Genomic DNA, 7,817 nt, shown 5'->3' with positions numbered 1-7,817 from the left:
CCTAGACAAATTCAACCTCACTGCCTGGAGGCTAACCGCGCCATACGCGCAGACAGAGGATTGTCCCAGGGAGTGCTAAGTACCTTAGCCCATTCAAGAGCAGAGGCAACCAATCAGAGCTACCAAAGGATCGCCCGGATATTCCGAGATTGGTGTACAGGCAGCCACCGCGATCCAGACAGAGATGCAGTCCTAGAGTTCTTACAGAACGGCTTGGAGAGAGGACTAGCACCTGCCACCCTCAAGGTTCAAGTGTCAGCTCTATCTGCTCTCCTGGAGACACGGTTATCACAAGATCCTCTTGTCAAACAGTTCCTTAGGGGGGCTGCCAGGCTCCACCCCCAGGTACGGCCCCCTGTCCCCAGGTGGGACCTGGCCGCGGTTCTACAAGGGCTCTGTGCACCGCCCTTCGAACCATTATCTGAAGTGGACTGGAAGTACCTGTCATTTAAAGTGACCTTTCTGTTGGCAATAACCTCCGCCAAGAGGGTTGGCAAATTGCAGGCTCTAGCAGCCTCCGAACCTTTCATAACTTTCTTTCCTGACAGAGTACAGCTAAGGTTCGTCCCAGGATTCTTGCCGAAGGTACCCACACTTCAGAACACCAATCAAGTGATCACCCTACCGGGGTTCTTTCCCTCCCCTGCCACTGAGCAGGAGGAGAAGCTACACACCCTGGATCTGGTAAGAGCACTACGTATCTACCTGGATCGTACAGCACCGTTCCGAAGATCAGAGAATCTTCTGGTTAATGTGTTTGGCCACAATAGAGGCGCTAAAGCATCAAAGGTAACCCTGTCTAGATGGATCAGAGAAGCTATCAGCTGGTCCCTACGGGCTCAGAATCTTCCTGTTCCAGATTTCCTACGAGCCCATGCCACCCGATCAGTGGCGACATCATGGGCAGAGACACGGTTCCTCTCTCTAGAGCAGATATGTGCTGCAGCCTCTTGGAGCTCACAGCTGACTTTTGCCAAACACTACAGATTGGACTGGCGTACGGCCGATGCTACAGCATTTGGGCACTCCGTCTTGGCATCAGCCTGCCAGTAGGTCCCGCCCTAGGGGAGATAATACTTGCTAAATCCCCAGTTGTGCTGCTGTTGGGCGTAGGGGGAAAGAAAGATTATGAATGATAATCTGTTTTCCCTTAGCCCAAACAGCAGCACAAGGCTCCCTCCCTAAGAGGTGCTATTGTACAGATTTTGTGTATGTGTGTAGCTCTTGGCATAGATTGCTCTGTATATCATACTTGTTACTAACACAAGGGAGGAGCAGGTCTTCCGGCCTCTTATAGAGGTCAAAAGCTGTTAGGTAATTAAAAATTCCACCTGTCCTAACAGCTCATAGGGGCAGGAATACCCCAGTTGTGCTGCTGTTTGGGCTAAGGGAAAACAGATTATCATTCATAATCTTTCTTTATAACCCTGGCCAGTTTCCTGCATTAATATTTTTGATCCTGAACAATCCTACAGGAGGTATCAATTAAGGGGCATTGTTAATTTAAGATACGTATGGGGTTATCATTGATTTTCAGGGGATTTTTATATAATGTATTTTATATTTGGGAGTAGCAGCAGGATGGGAACTTTGTATAGGTAAGTAAAATGTGGGTCAGGTGTCTGAAAAGTGAGGAGTTAAATATGTCTGTGCTGCAAACTTTACAGGGACAAGCCTTGTCTGGAAGAAGTGATCATGGCGGTGCAGATTGAGGAGACGAGTAATGTGAACGATTACAGTCTGAGACGTCACCTATAAGTCACAACATTTTCCTGTAATGTATTTAGTTAAACTGTATGCAGAGCCTTGTGTACAGCCAGTATATCACGATAAGGTCACCATATAGTGATAATATCAGTATACCCAGGTAGGGGGCTCACTTGGATATATTTCCCCTCGTACCAAACGCCTCTGACGCAACCTCATTCCCACTTTTACTGATGAAATTTAACTAGAATCAGTTCAGTATGTCTCTACGTCTGCCAGAAATAAAATGATGCAAGTTTATTTTATACACCAAAGCTATTTCACACCTGCGCATGTGCATAAAATGGGACACCTGAAACACACTGGGTTTCTCCTTTGCCATGCTGTGGGACTGTCCCATATTAGAGATTTTTGGGGCGGAGGTTGTGGGTCTCCTCTCAGAAATTTTAGATTCACTTGTTTTACTCACTCCTGAGATTTGCCTCTTTGGCATTCTAGATGAAGATATATGGCAGCACCATCTCAGAATTTTTCTGCGGGAATCCTTATTACTAGCTAGAAAGGCTATTGCCTTGAGATGGATGACTCCCCATTCACCTTCACCATCAATGTGCCCTTAACTTGTTACCACTCTGATATCTATTTCTCTGTCATTATCGTACACTATAATATGTGGATTAGTTGGAATTACAATATTGTTTTGTCTCCTCTTCTCTCCTGTCTCCTGTTTCCTCTGGGGATATTTACTTCATGCTTTGTTTTTGACATGGTCTTTGCAGCAATTTTTCATGTTTATTTTTTGTTTTGTTTTTGTTTGATACAGCACCTGGAATGAGATTTTGTACTACTGTGTTTCTCCGAAAAAGATGAACTAGGGCTTTTTTTTTTAGGGGATGTCTTATTTTCCTCCATGAACAACAATCCACTCACCAGATCCCCTTACACCGGAAAACAATTAGAGTATGCAAGTGTCTATGGTGGATGAGATTCACGTAGAGAACTGAGTCTCTTCTGTTAAAGGACTGTCACTGTTAGGTCCCTTGCCATTGCATCAGCATTCCACTGCAGCCAAGTGTAGAAGTTGGCTCCCCCTGGTGACCGGAAGCCGCCACAACAGACTAATGTCAGCAGGACTAGCTGATCTGTGTATGAGAGCCCAGCACTAGCGGAAGTTGACCCTTATTGTTGTGGAGAACTATCTCATTAGTGCCATTTTGTACAGATAGTTCCCTTAACGTCAATGTCCAATTCTTTTGGGGGTGTCTGCTTTTTTTTTTGTGGGTGCAAATCTTTTGTGGGTGTCCGCTTTCCTTGTGAAGGGTCTACTGTATAAGTTCTACTGTATTATTTTTTACATGTGTAGCCCGGACACTTTTTTTTTTTTTTTTTAATGATCTGTAACTATGGTTTATTTTCGGAGTAGGGCTTATTTTGGAAGAAACACAGTATCTCCTCAATACTTACAGTGGGGTAAATAAGTATTTGATACCGCGGCGATTTTGCAAGTTTTCCCACCTATAAAGAATGGAGAAGTCTGTAATTTGTGTCGTAGGTACACTTCAACTGTGAGAGACAGACTCTAAAGAAGAAAAAAAAAAAACCATAAAATCACATTATATAGTTTATAAATTATTAATTTGCATTTTATTGCATGAAATAAGTATTTGATCACCTACCAATCAGCAACAATTTTGACTCTCACAGACCAGTTAAGGTAAGTTCACACAGGGTTTTTGGACCGGATATTGATACGGAATCAGCCTCAGAATCTGGCTCAAAAAAAGGCCTGACATTGATTTCAATGGGAGCCGTTCACTTCTTTTTTCCGCAAGCAGTTTCTTCCCGCTCTTGGAAAAAGGAAGCAAGCTGCCCTATCTTGCCACGGATTCCGCGGCTGAATCAGCCGAGGGAATCCGCGGCGCGACACTCCCTCCCGACTAGGCCCATTAATTTGGGTCTAATCCGGAGTGGAATGCCGTGACTGGATGCCGATGCACTGCAACGGCATCCAGTTGCGGCTACTGCGGGAGGCGTTTTTTTGGACCGGATTCTGAGGTGGCTTCCAGCATTAAAATCCGGTTCAAAAAACCCAGTGTGAACTTACCCTGTTTTTCTCTAAGGGACCGTTCACACAGAGCAAACGCGCGCTCATTTTGGCAAAATACACGTGTAAAAAATACACATTTAAAAATAAGACTCCCATTGACTTCAATGACATTTTTTTTACACGTGTAAAAAAACACATCAAAATACACTTGTAAAATGTCATTGAAGTCAATGGGAGTCTTATTTTTACACGTGTATTTTGCCAAAATAAGTGCGCGTTTACTCCGTGTGAATGGACCCTCAGAAGTCCTGCTGCTCTGCCCTCATTACCTGTATTAATTGAACCTGTTTCAATGTGTTACCTGTATAAAAGACACTTGTTCACACACTCAATCACAGTTCAACCTCCCCACCACGGCCAAGACCAAAGAGCTATCTAAGGACACCAGGGACCAAATTGTAGACCTGAACAAGGCTGTGATAGCCCATTGTCCTGTAGCCTATCTCCAATGGTCTTTCTCAATGGTCCTCCTCTGCTATTAACACAAAGGGGCTCACGCTAGATCTCAAATTCACCCGCCTCTGCTGTCTATCCAGCCTCTTTAACTCTCCGACCACAACTTACTAACATTCTCTTCTCTCTCCTCTGTAATAGACCCCAAAGCCAACATGCCCCCATAGGAACCTCAACCACCTTAACCGCACATTCTCTGACTCTCCTACCACTCACTGACACATCCTCACTCCAGGATGCAGTTACAACTGCTGCTTTCTATAATACCACTATTTCTTCAGCTCTTGACTCTGTGACCGCTACACATACACCAGAGCCCAACTGATTAACAGGCAACCCTGGCACACTCACCTGACTAAAAAAACTGAGACATGCCTCACGTGTTGCAGAATGCCTCTTGAAGAAAAGCCACTCCCAGGAAGACTTTATCAGGTATAAAGAGGCAGTTCTCACCTTCAAGAACGCACTCACCTCTACAAAGCAGGTCTACTTCAGTACATACCTTCCCTATCCCGCAACCCCAAACAGCTATTCACCACCAACTCCCTTCTTCATCCTCCTGTGCCCCCTCCAACATCACTTATCTCAGCTGATGACTTTGCCTCTTTTTTTGTAATGTAGATTGTATATTATGCACAATATACATTTTTCCCCTATCAGTAGGGCTTTGAAGGATGGGAGGAAATCCACGCAAACATGGGGAGAACCTACAAACGCCTTGCAGATGTTTTGTCCTTGGCAGGATTTGAACCCAGAATTCCAGCGCTACAAGGCTGCAGTGCTAACCACTGAGCCATCGTGTTGTCCCTGACTTTGCCTCTTATTTCAAAAGCAAAATTGACACCATCAGAGACAGTCTTACCCTACACCCCAACAAATACTCTACCCAACTGTTCAGTGCTCTTTTTCTTTAACCTGTTTCTCCACCATCACTGATGAAAAGTTCTCCACCCTAATCTCTAAATCCCACCTCACCTCCTGCGCGCTTGACCCAATCCAGTCACATCTCATCCCGAACCTCACTGAAGTCATTACTCCAGTCCTAACCCATCTCATTAACCTATCCCTAACCAAAGCATTCTTTCCTTCTGCCTTCAAACATGCCACCATCACACTTAAGAAATCATTCTTTGACCTATCTTCTCCAGCCAACTATCGCCCCATATCACTGCTCCCTTGCACCTCAAAATTGCTTGAACAAAACGTCCACTCCAAACTATCCTTCTTACTCTTTGAAAGACTACAGTCAGGCTTTAGACCCCATCATTCCACAGAAACTGCCCTAACCAAGTCACTAACGACCTTCTAACTTCCAAAACCAAGCATCACTACTCTGTCCTCTCCCTCCTTGATCTCTCCTCTGCCTTTGACACAGTCGACCATTCCCTCTTGTTAGAAACACTCTCATCCCTTGGCATCACAGACTTGGCCCTTTCCTGGATCTCCTCATACCTCACAAACCACACCTTCAGCATCTGCCACTCGCACACCACTCCCCCTTTCTGTAGGTGTCCCCCAAGGCTCTATTCCCAGAACCCCTCCTGTTCTCCATTTGCACCTTTGGTCAACTCGTTGAATCTCATGGTTTTCAATAACATTGCTATACTGACGACACTCAAATATGTCTCTGAGCCAGACATTGCCTCTCTGTGGTCCAGAGTTCCAGAGTGTCTAGCAACCGTAGCCTCCTTTCTCTCCTCCTACTTCTCAATACTCAACATGGAGAAAATGGAGTTCATCTTCACCCCACCTCACAGGGCCCCTCTTCCTGACCCATCTATCAAAGCTAATGGAATCACACTTACCCCAGTCTCGCAGGTTTGCTGCCTTGGGATAACCTTGGACTCTGACTTATCCTTCAAGCCACACATCCAAACCCTCAACACCTCCAACTCAAGAACATCCATCAAATCTGTTCCTTCCTTACCCCTGAAACTACAAAAATGATAGTCCATGCCCTCATAATCTCCCACTTAGACTACTGTAACACCATTCTCCATGGCCTCCTACCGAATGCTCTTGCCACCCGTGAGTCCACCTTAAACTGTGGACTCTAACCGAGCGGAATACATATGCTAACGTGAACCAGGGGTCACTGAGCTTGAGCTGTTTTGCAAGGAAGAATGGGCAAGAATTTCAGTCTCATGCTGTGCAAAACTGATAGAGACATACCCCAAGCGACTTGCAGCTGTAATCGCAGCAAAAGGTGGCGCTACAAAGTATTAACACAAGGGGGCCGAATAATATTGCAGGCTCAATTTTTCGGTTTTTTATTTGTTAAAAAAGCTTAAAATATCCAATAAATTTCGTTCCACTTCACAATTGTATCTGACTTGTTGATTCTTCCCCCCAAAATTTAAATTTTATACCTCTATGTTTGAAGCCTGAAATCTGGAAAAAGGTTGAAAAGTTCAAGGGGGACGAATACATTTGTAAGGCATTATATATATATATATATATATATATATATATATATATATATATATTTACTATTTTATTTTACTCGGGGTCTCTATAGAGAACTGCTCAATCTATCATCCAAAAATGGAAAAAAGTATTCTTTTTTTTCTTTTTTTTTAAACTGTATTGAAAGTTTTTTACAAGATACAAAAACCAGACAAAATCTGAAATGCAATATAGGAAAAATAAAAAGGGGGAGAGAAAAACAACAGCAGCAAAAACTGGCATACAAAAGTGCATCATAACAGGGTGAAACAGGAGCACAAAGGAGGGGAGGGGGGGTATTAGAGAGAGGAGTCAGAGACCGTTAAAGGCACAATAAGCATCCCAGGGTGACCAAATCGCCTGGAATGCATCAAGGGAGTGATTTAGCGAGGCTGTCATACTCTCCAAACTACGGACATCTTTGATACGCTCAATAAGATCTCAATAAGACCTCAATAAGAGGGGACACCCTCCTCCAGTGCAGGGCAATAAGAGTTTTGGCAGCCGTGCAGCGGTAGCGAAATAACTTAGAAGAGTGTTTACCAAAGTGGGTGGGAGGGAGGTTAAGCAGGTAGGTAAGAGGATCTAAAGCAATACCCCGGATAAAAAGGGCATCAGTCAGAGATTTAACCTCCAGCCAGAAAGGGCGTATCCCTGGGCAATCCCAAAATATATGAAACAAGGTACCAATACCTGTTGAACAGTGCCAACAGTAGGGAGGAATACTAGGATTAAGGAAGTGAAGTAAAGCGGGAGTATGGTACCAATGCATAAGTAATTTGTACTAAGTTTCACAAAACGTTATGCACATAGAAGATTTAGCAGCCTGGGACCAGATTAGCTGCCAATGCCCGGGTGAGATCTGCTGATTGAAAGCCTCAGACCACTTGACCATGTACTTATGGACAGGGAAGCTCCACTTCTCAGGAGAAGACAGGAGCCTGTAAATACTAGATATCAAACCTGCCGTAGAGGTGCCAGCTCGACATATTCTTTCAAAGTCAGAGGGCCGGGAAACCTTCAGGGAGCCAAATTGAGAAAACACAAAATGTACAATCTGCTGGTAATCGAATCACTCTGAAGTGGGCAAGTGTAAAACCGAAGT

Source organism: Leptodactylus fuscus, chromosome 2, assembly GCF_031893055.1.
Source record: "Leptodactylus fuscus isolate aLepFus1 chromosome 2, aLepFus1.hap2, whole genome shotgun sequence".
NCBI classification, from domain to species: domain Eukaryota; kingdom Metazoa; phylum Chordata; class Amphibia; order Anura; family Leptodactylidae; genus Leptodactylus; species Leptodactylus fuscus.
The sequence above is the reverse complement of the archived record's forward strand: the minus strand, read 5'-3'. Positions refer to the sequence as shown.